This window comes from Leopardus geoffroyi, chromosome C3, assembly GCF_018350155.1.
Source record: "Leopardus geoffroyi isolate Oge1 chromosome C3, O.geoffroyi_Oge1_pat1.0, whole genome shotgun sequence".
NCBI lineage: Eukaryota > Metazoa > Chordata > Mammalia > Carnivora > Felidae > Leopardus > Leopardus geoffroyi.
Window position 1 is genome coordinate 21571137 of NC_059338.1, and position 16991 is coordinate 21588127.

Genomic DNA, 16991 nt, shown 5'->3' on the forward strand with positions numbered 1-16991 from the left:
AAAATTTCTTCCTAGAGTTAGATGCATCCTGTTTATACATGCTAGTGCACTGACATCATATGCCTCTCTTAGCATACTTTCGGGATCATTCATTGTGCCGATCTAAACATGGCCCCGCATGTTTTATTAGACATCAGTGTCATTTAAAATTTTATTTTATGCATTAATATTTAAAAATAAAAGTATGTCACGAAGTCTGGATTTTCAGCTTCTTTTGAAAAGTCATCTGGCATGACTGGGTACTGGGTCCACATCTAGAGTAGCAAGAGTCACACGGATACAAAGCAGTGACTACCTTCTTTAAATGGGAATGTTTTCTTTAGGTTGCCCATAGGCCTCACTACTCTGTTGTTTTTGATCTAGTGGTCTTGACTTACTTATACAGTTGACCCTTGAGCAACACTGGGATTAGGAGCACTGAGAACCCCCATCCCCTTCATGCAGTTGAAATTTTGCATATAGCTTCTGACTCACCCAAACCTAACTACTAATAGCCTACTGTTGACTGGAAGCCTTAACTGATAACAGTCTATTAACATATTTTGTGTATTGTATGTGTTATAAATGTATCTTATAATAAAGTGAACTAGAGAAAAGAAAATGTTTAGAAATAGAGAAGAGAAAATTTATGAATTTATTTACTGTACAAATTTATTTACTATAAAAAACCTACATACAAGTGCATTCATGCAGCTCAAACCCATGTTGTTCAAGGGCCAACTGTACCACCTGCTTAGACCTCACTGGCCTTTCAGTTTGAAATTCTTGATCTAAATAAAGGCAGTGTTATCTTGTTAAAGAGAAGGTAGTAAGTTGAAAGCACATATGAAAGAACATATTTGTTTGAAGTCAGTCTTGACTGAGTCCCAACTTTTCCACTCACTGTGCCACTAATGAAGGAGAGATTGTTTAACTTTTCTATGAGGGGTCTTGTTTTTATTTCATAATAAAGATAATAGGACTTACATGATAGTACTGTGAGGATTAAAAGAGAGTGTGTAAAATGCTTAGCACAAAGAGGACTCAAAAAAGAAATGATGGTTACTTTTATTATGAATTTATAATTTTGTATATAATTTCAGTTTGACATAGGTGTAAATTTGGCAACTGTAGCTTCATTGGTGTATTTACTATTATGTGTTTAATGATAACGTGTTCATTCAAAGTTATGAAGACTAGTTTATTTAAATATGAGAACTCTTTTCCTCTCTAGTTATTGGGATATTTTTACTGTGTCTGTGTATGTTTATTTTAGCATTGTTTATCATGTGAGAGAAAATTGCTGCAAAGAAGTTATCATATAGAGGGAGATAGATTAGTTAGGCTTTTCTGTCTACCCATTGAGGCTCATATAAAGAAATGAGGGACACCTGGTTGGCTTAAGGTGGCAGAGTATGCGACTCTTGATCTCAGGGTCATGAGTTCAAGCCCCACATTGGACATAGAGCTTACTTAAAAAATATTTTAAAAAATAAATGAAATTTATTTAAATTTAAATTATTTAATTTGTTCAAAAAGTATATTTGGGGAATGGGCAAGATGGGTGAAGGAGATTAAGAGGTAAAAACTTGCAGTTATAAAATAAGTCACAGGGATGAAAAGTATAGTTAGGGAATAGAGTCAGTATTGTAATATACTTATCATGGTGAGCATTAGTAATATATATAATTATTGAATCACTGTTTTTTTATATTGAAAATGCTTTAATATATGTTAACTATACTTCAATTAAAATTTAAAAAATTAAAAAACATAAGTATTGGGATTTTAATACATGGTCACAGAATTGTAAGTAAGAATATTAGTTTTATAATCCCTAATTGTTTGCATTCTAATTTAGATAGCATTCTGATTTAGATTATTCTGCTTAGATATTACATTGCACTTGAAATAATTTTCAGAACTTGTTGACTGTCTTAATATTTCAGGGAACAGGGTGATTCTGTCCTGTCATCATGAGCAATATAAAGTGTACCCCCTGAACGAAACAAAACATTTAGTTTCTGCCAGTAACTCATTATATGTCTTAAGCTTTTGAAAGTTAATTTTATGTGTTTACTACCTGTTACATGAAGTAATGCTTAAATGTTAACGTATTAATACTTTATACAGTTTATTTAGATGTCTTTTTATAGACTTTTCTAAGAGTTCATCACTAAATTTTCTGTACTCCCTCCTATCCCTTTTATAGTAGCTTTGCCCTAGTATTTTCCCCAACATTTTTTTTTTTTTTTTTTAGCATGCTCATTATAGATCTGGACTGTGTCTGTGTACATGGGAGATAAAGTATAAGAGAGATCTGTTATTATTTGTTGGCCTGTTTGAGCATATTAGGCTTCAGTTTTCTCATCTGAGAAATGGTATTATAATAACTTTCTCTGGGATTTGTTTTGAGGTTTACATGTGTACAGGTATACCTTGTTCACATTGTTTCAGTGCTGTTTGCTTGTGTCACTGAATTCATTGTAGTTATTGTGGAAATATTTTTATATTAGACATACGTAACATTTGTAAACTCTTTATACTGAATGATACAGAAAACAGTCTTCCCTTTTTTAAGTTGGATAGTATTTAGACTGAACACTTATTTAAATGGGTTGGGTATTAGTCTCCTTACGCTGATACCTTCTTGAGATATTAAAGTCTCATTTTATCTTAGGTTGTGTCAGCATAATTGACATTTGATGCTAATATAACTCGAGAAATGAATTATAAAAACATTAATAGGTGTCAGGAACGTTTCATGCATATAAAGTATGTTATTTTTATAATACTGCTCTTTATGTTTTTTAGTTTGTGTGTTTTATTGAGCTTTATTGAAAAACCCATTGCACAGTAGATAGTACTTTTGGTATAAGCCAATTCAATTAAACTGCATTAATATAGCTTTTCATTTCTTTAAAGACTAATTATTGGTTTATCCAAAGTGTCTTAGAGATTTTAATGTATCTATAGGAATATCTTTAAAATTAATCTACCCATGACCATGTAGTTAATATCATGGTCACAGAACTTCTGAGACTTATTTTTGAAAGACGCATAGACCAAGTTAATGTTGGCACATGTGTCAGAAGTAATCTAGAAACTGTTGGGTCATTTTTAATAAAAGTATTAATGTCACCTTTTTTCAGTGTTTTAATACTGATTAATGTAAGAACAGGAGAAAATAGAAACCAGTTTGGAAATAACAATATTTCACTAACAGCATGATAAAAATTTGTACTATGAAGTCTCAGTTTAATTAAATAAATCTTAATTGTAATTCCATGTATAATGTTATAGTTATTTATGATTCATGTGCACAAAAGCAAACTTTAACTTGTTTTTAATATTCTGTCTTGGACATGCTATAGTATAGCTTTTTATTCTGATTTCTAGTTACCTTAATCAATACAACTTCAATCCATTGGACATACTTCACTTTTAAATTCTAACTCCTTCTCAAGTATAGTTTTAGACTAATCACCATTGTTGTTTAACATAGACGTGATTTATTTTATGTATTATATATTTCTCTTCATTATTTTGAGGAACAAAGGTTAATATTTAATGTTTCATTTAATTTCGTAACAAATTATTTGAATCTGTTTATTCATACAAAAAAGCCCTAGTATATTTAATAACATTATATAATTGGGTGTTTAGATATTTTCTTGATGGGTAGGTACTTTTCTGTTGGCTGTTGTTGGCTGAGTTTTAGTTTGCTGTATCAATTTCCAGGTCTTCGTAAATTGATTTAAGTCTTCATTGAATTTCCAATCTTTTATATAAATACATTCAGATTTTATTTTCTTTGTCGTCTTAGTATATTTGTCTTTATATTCATTGCATTTCTAGTTAGTTCATCCCCTTCCCTTCCCTCTCCCCAATCCTGCCAAACCTCATTTGATCTTTAATTCTAAGTTTTGATTTCTTTTCCAGGTCTTTTTCTTGATGGATGTTTCTTTTAGTGTTGTTCTTCTTGTCTTTCCTGCTTCTCATGTTCCTCTGTGAGTGACTGTTCCCACATTTATTTTAAGTATCTGTTTTTAAACTCTTATTTACTTCTGGTCTGGACAAATCTTACTATTTCAAAACTACATTCTTTGAAATTTCTGAATGGTGCTTTGTTGTGAATAAGTTGAAGACATTCATTTGAAATGCTGAGGAATTAAAACTTTTTTAAGATTTTTATTTTTTGTTTCATTGGAGATGAAAATCATACCATAGAACTCAGGTAATTTTTTTCACTATTGAAGTTGTCATATTTTATGTTGTCATTGAAAAAACATTTGTTCTTTGCATTTAGAGTTTTGCAGTAGTATATAAGATCAAACAGTTATTTTGAAATCAAGTCAATTTAGTATTTACAAATTTTTAAGTCAGAAATAACTGATTTAATACCATCATCTACAGACAATGAATTCTGGACACTGTCAATCTAATGATTTACCTTCCTAAATTTGATAGATGCATCAGACATGCAGCATCTTTTTGTCATTTCTATCTTGTGTATGTGCTGCTATAGACCTTCTGCAATTGAATTCCTTATCTATTTTAATATCAAATTTCAGAACTAAAATCAAGCACCTCTTTTACCTTTCAGAAGAATTTGAAGGCTTCTAGTTTCCTTTATTAAAAAAACCCAAAATTCAGATTCTGATAGGATTAAAATATAATTTGTCTTAAAGGGTTATATAAAATATTTCATTGTACTCAGGAATTGTTGAGTTTTAACATGCAGCTACGTCATAACCATTCTGGTGGTAAATTTGTGGGTACATTATAATTCATCAAGAACCTTAATATATATTGTCTTTTTTTCCTCTACAAAAGTTATTTTAACAGGAAAGATAAACATTAAAAGCTTAACTTATTTAAAAAAATTTATTTTGGTAACATTTTTCCATTATCTTAATTAAATGTAAGTGATATAATTGATCTAGTATCATCCAATAAATTGGTAGATACCAAATTCTGGGAGATCCATGGTACACATTTGATTTCTTTTTGAACATTCTGAGTCATTATTAATATTTTTGAAAAATTTGTGTAATTTATTTTTTAAAGCTTTAAACATCAGCATGAAGGTCATAGTATGGTAGATTTTTACAAAAACATGCTTCATTATGGCATACTGGTAGGATTACATTTATATTTTATATTGGAACCCTCATGTGGATTACTAAAGACCCAATCCATGGTCATATAGTCTGGTTCTTACTGCCTTAAGAATTTTTGCTAACAACTTTGTTATATAACAGATCAAAGCAAAAATAACTGCTGATGATGAACAGTGACACAAAAGGTTATGCTCCCCTGGAAGATTAGTTGGATCTCAGGTTGCCTAATAGGGTGACATTTCCTTATTAATTTGCTATGGCCCAGAGAAAGGCTGAAAAACTGGGTAATAATAGTGTACCATGAGAGATTGATTTGTTATTCAAGCTTATGAGAGTAGCATTTGAAATGCTAAATGCTGATTTATTAATTTACACTGAGAAGTATATATTGCACTGGACACACAACTTTTAAAAAATTTTTTTTAAATGTTTATTTTTGAGAGACACAGAGACAGAATGCAAGTGGGTTGGGGCAGAGAGAGAGGGAAACACAGAATCCCAAGCAGGCTCTAGGCTCTGAGCTGTCAGCACAGAGCCCGACGTGGGGCTCAAACTCATGAGCTGCGAGATCATGACCTGAGCCGAAGTCGGACGCTCAACCGACTGAGTCACCCAGGCGCCCCTGGACACACAACTTTTATATTTAGCATATGCATATTCTCCATGTAGAGAAACTCATGGGAGATCTTGGTATAATGACAAATTTGCACTATGAACACATATTACATTATAGCCTTTAAACATTGAATAGTATTAGAGTAAAACTGCTTGATATTTGCATCTCTTTTAATAAAGACAGACCTGTTGCAAGGTCAGAGAACCTTTCTCCCTGGCATTGTCATTTTTCATTGTAACTTTTGTTCTTACTGGTGTGTCTGACTAATTCCAAATGAATATGATGTATTTTTTTCTTTTTAATGTTTATGTTTGAGAGAGAGTTTGTGTGTGTGTGTGTGAGAACAGGGGAGGGGCAGAGAGAGAGGGACACACAGAATCTAAAGCAGGCTCCAGGCTCTGAGCTGTCAGCACAGAGCCCCATACAGGGCTCAAACTCATTAGCTATGAGATCATGACCTGAGCCGAAGTCGGACGCTTAACTGATTGAGCCACACAGGCCCCCCCCCAATGTATTTTTTTTAGATGTATTTTTTTAGGTTACTCCTTCAGGTTTAGGACTGATATCTCATTCTGTTCTGTTTGATTTATTAAAAAGTGTTGGTTACAGACTAGGCGTTTTGAATTTAAAATTCATGATAGAGATGTCCAAAAGTTCTGATTTGTCACTAGAGAGAGTAGGCAATGCTAGATGGCCTGGCTAGAAATCTGAGCTGTAGATCTAGGATTAGTCCTATTTAGTTTTGTTGATTTGGAAGGGGAGATCAGGAGCAAGGATTTCCTACAGGATTCTGAAAATCACTTATTTCTATCTTCCACTTATTCTCAGAGTGATAAATTAATATAACTTAAATCCCATTCTGCTGATTAATTCAATAATTTCAGTGCTACAAAGATATTAAAATTGAAGTGTTTTCTTAGCATTATATAAAAGTATTTAAGACTTAGAATGCAGTCAGAATGAGTACAGAAACAAATGTGATTAAAGTACAAATGAAGAAGTACTAATATGAGTAGTGTTGTAGAATTTATGTATAATTATGTAGTCATGCTGTCTTGGGATAAACATTTTACCCAGTTTAATGCTTCTTTGGCATATTTATTTGGAAGATGTACGTATGTACGTAGTGTAACGCTAAGTACTGAGGATTTAAAAACATAATGTTTTAAAGTGTATTTATTTTGAGAGAGAGACAGACAGAGGAGAGCACAAGCAGGAATAGGGTAGAGAGGAGAGACAATCCCAAACAGGCTCTGCGCTGATGGTCTGTAGCCTGATGTTGGGCTCGAACTGTGAGATCATAACCTGAGCCAAGATCAGGAGTCTCACGCTTAACTGATTGTGCCATCTATGTGCCCCTAAGGATTTTTAAAAAATAAATATAACTAATCGTATAGAAAATTTTCCTGATTTTAGTTCACAATTTACGTGGTTATACTTCTTATTTATTTATTTAGTGAGCGCGGGTTATACTTCTTATTTATTAATTTAGTGAGCAGAGAGAGAGGGACAGAGAGAAACCCAAACAGGCTCTGTGCTATGAGCATGGAGCCCGATGTGGGGCTCAATCTCCCCAACTGTGAGATCATGACCTGAGCTGAAATCAAGAGTTGGAGGCTTAACTGACTGAGCCACCCAGACACCCCTGTTGGTTATATTTCTTATATAAAATTCAGTTAGGCAAATTACCAGAACTATTTTCAGTAATAGGAGAAGAAAGGTAATTTTCTTATATGCATATAAATGTACACAACATGCCACATGCTCCCCTGGCCCCTGTAAATGCATGAATAATTCTGATAAAAATGTGCTTGAAGTGTTCATTGGTACATTTAAACTAAGTATGCTAACATTTGTATCTGGCCTACAGTGAAAAACTTTTATTTAGGCTTTCATTTTTTTATGCTGTATTAATTTTTGGTGCTCAGCTATAAAAAAATAAGCAAGCCTTCTATTACTACAATATGAGTTTCACATATAAGCTCAGTTTTGCCTTGTAATTTTTGGTTGAATTCATTAAGAAACAGTTATCAAGTCTGTAGGGAAAGCTAATTTCTAAAATACTCAGTGTTTGTTATCTAAGCTGAACTCTTAAAACTTTACTGTGAAATTGTTTTTAATGAGTGCAGAGAAATGTAGAGTTTGGTATGAACAAAAGTAATTAATGTAAAGGAATTTTTATGGTTTAAGTATGTTTTCATTATTGCCTTACATTTTCTAGTGTGTATGATTTAAAAGGTTTAAATGTAATGATTAAAATTGGGGGTTGGCAGACGTTTTCTATGAAGGGCCAGATAGTAAATATTTTAGACTTACAGGTAAAATCAGACTTTAGACTAGGTACTTACGTAACAGGAGATAAATAAAATCTACACAAGTTTTCGATGACAAATATAGTAATAGTACATTTTTGTGTGATACTAATCTACTAATGAGAAGATTGGAATATCTTTTGGTGGCATGAAAACATTTTGTGGTTCAAAGTTGGTGTTCTCTATCACCAAAATTGTTTGTAAATGTCCATCTGTTAAGATTGATCTGTAATGAAAGTTTATGTATTGTGTCTCTGAAATGTCTTTTTATACAGATAGATACTGGCAAATATTTGTATCAGTCCATGAACATATGATATTAACTGAGCATATTTGTCATTTGGAAGGCATTTCTTGAACTCTGTTAAATTATTTTCTTTATAATTGCCTTTTTAGCACATCATTACATTTCAGATTTATTATTGTCAATTGAAGGTTAGGTAGAAGTTCCAAAATTGCAGTTGAAGCTCAGATGTTGCTATATGGACAAATATGGGATACACAGTGTTTCTTTTCATTTTTTTAACCAATATTTGTTGTGTTGATTTGTGCCTGCCATATGCTGGGCAGTAGTATACATTCTGGGGATGCAGTGATAAATAGAGGAAGATAAAATATCAGTGATTAATTTTTAGAAAATTAAAATAGAATGAGATGATATAATTGAGTTCATGCAGTGTGCCAGTCAGCAGTGCTCAATCACGAGAGGTCTCTGTCTCAAGTACATAAGTGCTGTTGTAGTGCAAAGGCAGTTATAGACAGTATATAGTGAGGTAGTGTGATTACATTCCAATAGATGTAAAATTTCCTTTATGGATACTGAAATTTAAATTTCATGATTTTTACATATCACTAAATAGTATGACTATCATCTGGATTTTTTTTCTCAACTTTAAAAATACAAAAACCAGGGGCACCTAGGTGGCTCAGTCAGTTAAGCATCTGACTTCGGCTTGGATCATGATCTCACGGTTCGTGGTTCAAGCCCCACTTTGGGTTCTGTGCTGTCAGCTTGGAACCTGGAGCCTGCTTCAGATTCTGTGTCTCCCTCTCTTTCTGTTCCTCCCCCTCCTGTGCTCTGTCTCTTTGTCTCTCAAAAATAAATAAACATTAAAAAAATTTTTGTTTTAAATGTAAAAACCAGGGGTGCCTGGGTGGCTTGGTCGGTTAAGCTTCCGACTCTTGGTTTTAGCTCAGGTCATGATCTCATGGTTCTCAAGTTTAAGCCCTGTGTCAGGCTCTGTCGTAAGAACGCAGAGCCTGTTTGGGATTCTCTCTCGCCGCCTCTCTCTGTTCCTTCCCCGCTTGTACACGCATATGTGGTTTCTTTCTTTCTCTCAAATAAGCTTCTTTAAAAATTGTAAAAGCCAGTCATGGCCCATGAGACATACAAAAACAAGGCAATGTCCGTATTTGGTCCACAGCTATAGGTTGCTAACTTTTGGATAATATTTTTTTTTATTTGTTTATAACAATTTATTTTCTCAGCTCTGGAGGCCAGAAGTCTGAATCAGGATGTGAGCAGGGCCATGCTCCCTCTGAATCCTATTGGGGAATTCTTGCCTTGACTAAAATTTTTATGAACTGATGTAAGATAGTAATTTTTAAATACTGAATCAAGCAGTCAGTACTTGACTTGAATTTTATGGCCTTAGGAATTGATATTTAAATGAATTTTAGGAAGTATCCTATTTAAATACACACCTGGCATAGTCATTAAGAACAGTAACTTCTGGGGGCGCCTGGGTGGCGCAGTCGGTTGGGCGTCCGACTTCAGCCAGGTCACGATCTCGCGGTCCGTGAGTTTGAGCCCCGCGTCAGGCTCTGGGCTGATGGCTCAGAGCCTGGAGCCTGTTTCCGATTCTGTGTCTCCCTCTCTCTCTGCCCCTCCCCCGTTCATGCTCTGTCTCTCTCTGTCCCAAAAATAAATAAACGTTGAAAAAAAAAAAAAAAAAATTAAAAAAAAAAAAAAAAAAAGAACAGTAACTTCTGACATTAAATTTATAAGAGCCATTGTTTACATAATGGCTATTGGCCTATGTACTGTAGTTAAAACTATTATTTCTATTTGTCTTAGGAAACTCACAAATATTAAATGACAATTGTTAATGATGGACTTGGCTTTTAGACTAACAACAGTGTGAAATAATCTATTTCCTAGTACTGAAGAAATTAAAATTTTATTAATTTTTTACAGTAAGCAATTTTTTATTGCTTAAAGCCAAATAAAATGGATTTTTGGTCGTTTTTTAAAAGAAAATTTCTCATAAAGAATGTATTGAGTTTTGCTAAGACATTTTTCCTGATTTGTGAGAATATGATATTTGGGGAACAAAGTTATAAGGCTTTTTGGTCTGTCTGCCAGACTGGGAAAACATATATGCAAAAATAGAGGAGCAGTTGATAGTCTGTTCAGGTAGATGAGGAGTGAGGAGAACAGGATAGTGTAACAGGCATGGGCAAGAAGAGAGCATTGACGAGCCCACCTTCCTGCAGGTTGCAGGGCCTCCTTAGTGTTCCTGCCTTAAATACACTAAGCTGGAGAGGTGTCTACAGCCTATTCCAGTTACACAGGTGGAAAGGGTTCCTGTTCAGTTAGTCATTATTTGACATCCTGAGAACCATCTTGTATGGTCCAGTTGCCTGAGTATAGCATTCCCTCACCCCCATCCAGATTTTTTGTTTTCTAGCAGTCATGAAGATTCCAGTGACCTGGCACACTGCATTGTTATATAATGCATTAGTAAAGAAGCACAAATTACCTAGCTACTCTTCTCTCTCCTACCCTGTTCTTCCAAAAGGCTAAACTAAATCAGTACTTGTTAGCTTAAGATGATAACTTATACTTTTTCTTAAACCATTACTATTTCTAATACCAAGATATGCTAGTTTGATCAAAGACTAATTTTCTAGGCCCAGGCTGCTGATGATAATGGGAATTTATTTTTTTCTCTGAAATGAGTGCTGTTAGACAAGAAGTACATACTCATAAGATGTGAATAATACCAAAGCAATTTTTACTACTGTCTTCCCTGAACATTTTGAGGGAAGAAAGAGGAAAATCCTAGTTAGCTTGCACCTTCTTAAATCAGACAACCCTAGTCTGGGATATCATCAAACTGGGGAAAAGGGGCATCTTTCTTAATTTGTTCTTCAAAAGACAGTGCTTTGTAAGTGTTTTTTTGCTTCTAGGGACTTCTTTTTGCAGAACAACTAATGAATCCACCCCCCCCCTTAATTATGAAAAACTATAAATATAATTAGAGAGAATAGCATATGATTTTCTATCTGCCCATCACACAGATTACTATAATTATCATTATAACAAGATCTAGTGACAGATCTAATAAAATGCCAGAATTTTAAAGTGTGAACATACATATTTCAAGATCCCTGTAACAGTTGTAATGTGATATCAAAATACCTGCTTTCTGTTGGTGACAGAGTCATGCCAGTGTTAGTAGTGCTGTGGTTTGTTGCCTACATTCATGAAGGAGGGAAATGTTAATTTCTGTTACAGGTTGGTGAGAATAAAATTATAATTTTTTTTTAATTATTTTTATTTCAGAATTATAATTTTATTTTTTCTCCCATCCAGATTAGGGATCCACAACTCTTTGCGCTACGGTAACGGTTTTTTTTGTTTTTGGTTTTTTTTTTTTTTTTGGGTAAAGGTTTTAAGGAAGGTCCCGGCTGTAGTTGTGTTTTAGTGTTTATTTTCTGTTTTTCTGCAAACTTGTCAAATTTTTCTCAACCTTTTGGCCTTTCTTTGTCTTTGCAGTTCTGTTTGTCTTGATCATTCTTCCTCTTGCTCTTAATAAGATTGGCTCCTCCTGATTCAGACCTTTGTTCAAAGGTCACTTTCTCAGGAACACTGCCCTGTTTTTTCTTCTAGTAATCTTGGTTTTGTTTATTATGATGATTTTCTTTGAATATGTGGATCTGAAGGTAGGAACCCCATCTTTCTTGCTCTCTAGTATATCTCTAGTTCTGGTTACAGAGTACCTGGCAGAGAGGTGTTGCTTAAAAAATATTTATTAAATTAATGAATTTGTCCTAAGCTCATAATATACATTGTATTTTTACTTTCCATTCTTTTATGAGTACAGAGTAGTAGTTACAGTTTGCTGTTGTTATTGATGTTTTAGTAATACATTGACCCTCAGTGCCACTTCACAATCCTTTTATATATTTCTTGATGGCCCTTTATTATGCCTTCCTTGGTCAATTAGGATCTCGTACAGTGTTTCTCTCTGTAAACATGGCATCATAATTTCCTCAGTGCCCAGGCCAGGATTTTGGGCATCATCCTTGTCACTTCCTTCTCCCTCACCTCCAATATCTAGCATCATGAAGACCTGTTAACCTTCTAACATCTCTGGAATTCTTTATTTCACTACCATACTTCTGCTCCAGATTATTTTTATATCTTCCAGGATTATGCAGTAGTCTCATAATTGCTCTTCTCATATCACTCATATGTTTTGCCAATATGTTCTTCCTGTTATAGCCAGTGTGCTTCAGAAGGAGTTAAGACAGAGGCCCTTAGACATGAACTAGCCTCAGCTTTTTTTCTGTTTTCCAAATATTGCTGTGTCTTCAGTGGTTTTCCATTACTCTTAGGATTAAAAACCATAGTTCTTTTTTTTTTTTTTTAATGTTTGTTTTTGAGAGAGAGCGCACACGAGCAAGTGGGGGAAGGGGAGAGAGGGAGACAGGATCTGAAGCCGTCAGCGCAGAGCCCTATGCAGAGCTCGAACTCACAAACTGTGTGATCATGACTTGAGCCAAAGTTAGAGTCTTAACAGACTGAGTTATTCCAGGTGCCCCAAACTATAATTCTTAATATGTGCTATAAGTGTTCATATGGTTTTATCTGTCTCCCCCCTCCCCCTCTGCCTTTTTTAACCTTTCTAGCATCAGCTTTTAATAATCTTTCTCTATATTTTTGTGCCTTGGTTTGTTTTTTCATCCTTAGGGCCATTGTAGCTGTTGTTCCTTCTTCCTGGAATTATTCTCCCGTTGCCTGAATCCCATCTAATTATCTCTTAGACATTAGCTTTAACGTTTCCTCACAAGGCTTTCTGACCCTAGGTGACACAGATTAGGTTAGATCTCCTGTTAAATGCTTGCGAGGCATTGTGTTTTTTTCTACATGACAGATAATCACATTTGTCCTTTCATTCATTAAAAAAGTGGGTTTTTTTTTTTTAATGTTTATTTGTTTTTGAGAGGAAGGGAGAGCACAAGCAGGGCAGGGGCAGAGAGAGAGGGAGACACAGAATCTGAAGCAGTCTCCGGGCTCTGAGCTGTCAGCACAGAGCTGGAAGCAGGGCTCGATCTCAGGAGCCGAGGGATCATGACCTGAGCTGAAGTCGGATGCTTAACCGACAGAGCCACCCAGGTGCTCCTGTCCTTTCACTCATTTTTATGAAGATTTGATAAATGGTCAAAGGAGTATTATCTCAACAATACAGTGATTGTTTTTGTTCATTGTTGTATCTACAGATCATGACTCAGTGCCTAGACTCTCAGTAAATATTTATCAAGTAAGGAACAGACTTCTGAATGTTTCTTCAACTCTAAAGAGGACTGGGCTCAAGAATTGTTTAGCCTAATGTTGGAGTTCTAGAATTTTAGTATGGTAAAACTGGTTTAGGGAATCATGCCCAGTGGTTTCATGTGTATTGAATTTATATTGAGGAAAGCTAATGTTTCTCCTCTTGATCTTTGTAGGCATAATAATCCCTGGTTAGAAATGCACTGATATGCAGGCTCTTAAAACATGGGGCTTTTGGTAAGCTTGATCATTAGCACTTTCACCATTGCTTCTCTGTTTATGATTGAGTTCTAATAGGCAGTTTGTAAATCCATTTCTGTATAGTCCCAAGATGACTGAGAGGAATTTAAAGTTTGTGTAACCAGTTATAGTTACTATTTCCAGGATACTCATACTTTTTTTGGTCAACATATATTTTCTTAAATATTGCTTTATTATTTGCAGTATAGGTGAGCCAGTATCCAAATCAGTGGGTGAGTTTTATCACTGTAGAGAAAAATAGATTCGATACCTTAGAAAGGTTTCCTTTCAAATAAGATAAAAATACTTTGAAGCCAAAAACTGAAGTTGTTTTATTGAGTCAGATTTCAACTCAGGTTCTAGTCTAGGATTTGTTGTTGTTGTTTATTGCCTTGAAAACTAATCTTAAGACAGAGGTAGTTTACAGAACAAAGGACAAGGCACAGATAACGATGAGAAGATTGGGCAGAGATTATTAGCAAGGAAGAGACCCATTTATGGATCTTGTCGCTAGCCAGGGTTCTTGTCCCAAGAACACTGGGAAGCATTTAAGCACTGGAGTAATGTGAACAGCTTTGTGTTTTGAAAGTGCCATTCTGGCTGTAGTACGGGAAACAGATTGCATGAATATGAGGAAACCAGTTGTGAAGTTATTGCAGGTTCATGTGAGAGATACTCATTTGAACTACCAGAGGAGTAGGATGAAGAAAAGTAAATGGATTCCATTCAGAATCCAGATTTTGGGGATAGAAAGATATGGTGATAACAAGAGAAGGAAGTGGCAGGGATGACTGTTGGTGTTCTCATGTGGCCACTGACTGGAGATGGCCATTCACCAAGACGTGAAATGATGAAAAAGTATTAAATTTCAAGATGAGAGAGGATAACTTCAGTTTAAACATATTGTTAAATGTAGGTATACATATAGACACTCAGACATATAAATAGTTTAAATTTGGGGTTATTGCTTATGAAGTTTCTTTAAAAATTCATTTTATTTTTGTAAAAATTATCTTGTTTTTGCCCAGCTGTTAGTTTTCTCTCTTAAGTGTAGAGGAGTCATTTATTCTCTTTTCTCTCTTAAATAAACCTACTAGGAAGAAGGTTGTAACTGTTTCTTTCTTTCTTTTTTTTTTTTTTTTTTTTTGTTTATTTTTTACCTCGTCAGACAGATTTCTGATAAAGGAATACAGATTTATTATTTTTTTTAATCTTTTATTTATTTTTGAGAAAGAGCCCATAAGCGTGAGCAGGGGAGGGGCAGAGAGAGAGGGAGAAGAGGATCCGAAGCAGGCTCTATGCTGACAGCAGAGAGCCTGATGTGGGGCTCAACCTCACAAACTGTGAGATTATAACCTGAACCAAAGTTGGACACTTAACTGACTGAGCCACTCAGGCACCCCCAGGAATACAGTTTTAAGTAGCAAATGTGAAATGGTATAGTCCAGTCCTCCCTTCCCTGTTCATTACTTTTTAAGCTCAGACAACATTTTACAGTGTATCAGGCTCAGGCAGTCAGTTTTTGTTGTGACTTTCCAGATGTGTTGGCTCTCCCTCATAGTAGTATGACTTCAGGAAGTGAGGTCCCAGACTCTTTCCCTGATCTCTCCTCAGCAGTAAGGTATTTATAGCAACATGGTCTCAGTTGTGTTATTTTGTATGCTGAAAACAACTTTGTTGCTCTTTTGAGGGTTGAACCATGGATATGGATGATGAACAGGTCTGAAATTTTCAGTGTGTTTTCTTTAGCAGAGAAGTTCCTGGATCCCTTTGCACTCTTGATTTCAGGTAGCAGAACACAGAGGGCATGGTCTTATGGAGCATTCATCATAGGAGCTAGGGATCATTTTATTACTTCAAAATTTCCTGGTGGTAGGTTTTCTGTCAGGATTCTTTGGTAACTAGCAAAAATTGAGTCTAACTGTAGCAAAGAAAAAAAGTACTGAAAAATTATATGTAGGTGAGCTTAGAAAATCAGAACCCAGTGGCAGAAGGGACAGGAACCATAAGCAGCTTTGAGGATCTAGGTAGCAAGAATTAATGGATAATTTCTTCAGGGTACTGAAGTTCAAGTGAGTTAGCTCTAATCATTTTGTGTGTGTGTGTGTGTGTGTGTGTGTGTGTGTGTGTTTCCTTCCCTTAGGGTTCAGCTTACTAGAAGAGAGGGTCTTGGATTATTTTAGCTTGAGCAGTGCAAGGCAGGCTACCTTGATTGAAAGTCTTCCTAGAACTTTCTAAATTGAGGGTGGAGTAGGTTTCCAAGGAAAATCTGCCAGTGTTGGGAATTTTCTAGAAGTTTTTAAAGATTATGATGGATTTTTATAGGAGTATAGTTTAAGAATACATAGTTTTAACTCAAATCTGGTGTTCTCAGTTTTAACCTTTTTTCTTTTTTTTAATGCTTAATAAGCAACTCCTCTTTAGTCTATGCTCTGTATTCTTACATCCATCCTAAACCACAGCATTTTGTACTTCGGAAAGAAGAGGGTTCTGTACTTTTCCCTTGTTGAGGCACAGTGGTTATCCAGATCTGAGTCTGTTGTTTTTCCTTTTCTGATGCTCAGAGTTCCCCTTAATTCTCTCAGTCATCCTCTTATCCCCCCTCCTCCTGCCAAATACATAATGAGTGTGTGTATATAAAACCAGTCAACCTGTATTCATTATTTTCTTTTACCCTTTTTATGATGGTATCCTTAAGAATAAGTAATACCTATTCTTTTTCAATAAATTTGCTTTTCCACACCTATTCTATTGAAGATGTATGTAAGGACAGGCTTATATGGATAATCAGTAGAAAGAAAGAATTTTCTTAAACAGTTCATAGCATTTCCTAATCATACTAGCATAATTTCTTGTGTGCTCTGTTTTTCAGTAAAAATTTCAAAATAACAATGCTGATATTATTGTTTACTATAAGGTAGTCGGATATAATTTTTTCCTTAGACTATATCCCACTATGAATATATAGTCCAATATGTTGTAGTGTGCCTTGGTTTATTTAACCAGGCCTATATGGATGGACATTTAGGTTGTTTTCTGTCCTCTGCTATTACTAATCATGTCCTAATGATTAGTGTTATGCCTACTGAATATTATATTGCTATCAAGTGTTTTGGGAAGAGATTCCTAGATGGACAATTGATAAGTAAAGGGTAAATCCT

The 16991-nt window shown here is 34.8% G+C and overlaps 1 protein-coding gene across 2 annotated transcripts in view; it reads left to right on the top strand.

The window, feature by feature from the left end:
* The window catches only part of CDC73 (cell division cycle 73), a 143943-nt gene that overhangs the window by 40878 nt on the left and 86074 nt on the right, over positions 1–16991 (top strand). The window lies entirely within an intron of this gene.